Source organism: Panulirus ornatus, chromosome 7, assembly GCF_036320965.1.
Source record: "Panulirus ornatus isolate Po-2019 chromosome 7, ASM3632096v1, whole genome shotgun sequence".
Taxonomy (NCBI): Eukaryota; Metazoa; Arthropoda; class Malacostraca; order Decapoda; family Palinuridae; genus Panulirus; species Panulirus ornatus.
In genome coordinates, this window is record NC_092230.1 from 47,109,594 (window position 1) to 47,112,093 (window position 2,500).

Sequence of the window (2,500 nt, forward strand, 5' to 3'; positions counted from 1 at the left end):
ATTCCTACCTAGTGATGCGGCGCTTTAATCAGCCTCCCATGCGAGACAATGTCAAATGCTCTCTGGCAGTCCAGATACAGACAATACATCCAACCTTCCCTTGTGTCTTAAGACAGAGCTCACACTTTCGTAGATGTCTATGAGGGTCGTTTTATATGACGTCTTTTCACTAAAACCATTGTGTTTCTCACGTGATTTCTCTCCTGTGGGAAGTCATCCATTTTCTTTATCATTTTCGTTTTCCAGAACCTTACAGACCACTCTTGTGTGGGAGACCCATCTGTAGTTCAGTGTCCGGCCTCCTGGATTATGTACGTAAACAAGTATGACGCTCGCTCATTTCCACTCCCTCGGCACCTTGCCTTATGCCAGCGACATCTTGAAAACAGTGTTGGAAGAGGTTTGTGTGTGTGTGTGTGTGTGTGTGTGTGTGTGTGTGTGTTTGTGTGTGTGGAACATATGGCACAGTAGTATAAGTATCAATATTCAGTAAACCGCTCCGTGTAAGATAGTGCTAAACACGACCCCATTCTAAAGCTATACGCCCGCGTGTCTTACACCATACACAGGTAAACCCGACCGTGAGGGTGGGTGTTGTGTACGCCCGTGTTGGCCCGGAGTCGGGGCTGGGGAGATGGTGTTGTCTGGGACACACGGACGGACACACACCGACCTCCTCCCCCACACACACACCCTTATCTCCCCCAACACGTCGCTCACCCACTTACACCGGACATTAAAACCTGCTAAACTAGGGTGATCACGCCCACCGCCCTGCCACGCCCACACGCCCGTGAAGGGATCTGATGACGCTGCAGGAGGGAACCTGTGGCACCAGTGGAGGGTACCTGCATCGACGGTGGAGGGTACCTGCATCGACGGTGGAGGGTACCTGCATCGACGGTGGAGGGTTCCTGTAGCCTCGGTGGAGGGTACTTACACCTGTTGTGCACACCAGTGAAGGGAACTGATGACGCCGAGGGAGGGAAGGTGTTGCGTCAGTGGAGGGTACCTTCACCAACAGTACACGATGTAGTACCGACAGTGGAGGGAACCTGGAGAGGAAATCTATATCAACAGTGAGAGAGGACACTAGCTCTGGTGGAGGGAAGGTCTGACCGTAGTGGAGGGACCCTCAAGTGATGGAGGGAAGATGTAACTATCACTATATAAGACAGTTATCAACAGGTGTGGAGGGAAGCATAATCAGGGGTGGAGGGAACAAGGATGGAGGGAGGTAATAACGAATATGGAGGTAACTGACAACTTAGATGGAGGGAAGTAACAACATAGATGGAAGGAACCAACAACATAGATGGAGGGAAGTAGCACTAGGGATGGAGGGAAGTAGCACTAGGGATGGAGGGAAGTAACAACATAGATGGAAGGAACCAACAACATAGATGGAGGGAAGTAGCACTAGGGATGGAGGGAAGTAAGAGTAATGTTAGAGTGAGACAGTATCACTTTGCTGTACCGTTGACCTTTGACCTCCTCCGCTCTCTCTCTCTCTCTCTCTCTCTCTCTCTCTCTCTCTCTCTCTCTCTCTCTCTCTCTCTCTCTCTCTCTCTCTCTCTCTCCCACCATGTAAATCCTGCCCACAATCTGGTGTGTGTATGTGTGTGTGTGTGTGTGTGTGTGTGTGTGTGTGTGTGTGTGTGTGTGTGTTCATTCTTTCCCTCACTTACATGGAACACATATACATAGCCTTCAAAAGCCAGTTCTCTCTCGTGTCTTTATGAGCATCGTCCGCTATCTTTATCTCCCACACACGTAATCCGTTTTCTCTGCCAGGGTCACTGTTGCCAATATTGGTCAAAAGGTTATCATGATCCCCCGTGTACACTTGGCTACACTGTTCCTCCCCGATCGGCTCTGGTCCTACACTCTGATAAATTGCCCACGAGAGTCTGCTAAATACATTATTCATCTTATTATGATAATAATAATAATAATGATAATAATAATAATAATAATAATAATAATAATAATAATAATAATAATAATAATAATAATAATATTAAGAAGATATATTCTATTGGATCCAAGTTAAAGTATTCCACATCTTTCATTGATAAATCCCTTAAGTTGCCAAAGAAATCATTTTACTAGAGTTAAACCCAAACCTTCTCTTGGTACCAAGAATCTTTTATTTTCCCTTCTAGTGATGGTTTTATATTACTTTCCAGGTTGTTTGAATCCTTTAATGTAAATGTAGAATTCAGCAATAGCAATATCATAAAGAATATCTTAATAACAAAATAAAAAAGATCTTCTCCGGGCTGTGTTTACACAGTACCTTGTAAAAGTTGTATTTCTTTTATGTCGGGAAGACTGGTAAGGATCTTTTTGTTAGACTTAAACAATATAAATATAGTATAATAACAGGACAAGAATCAAATGCTTTGTTTAATCATGTTAGAAAATACGACCATTGTATTGCCTGGAGTAATGCCAGGTCAGGTATTAACTGTAATCCCTTTACCATGAGAAATATCAT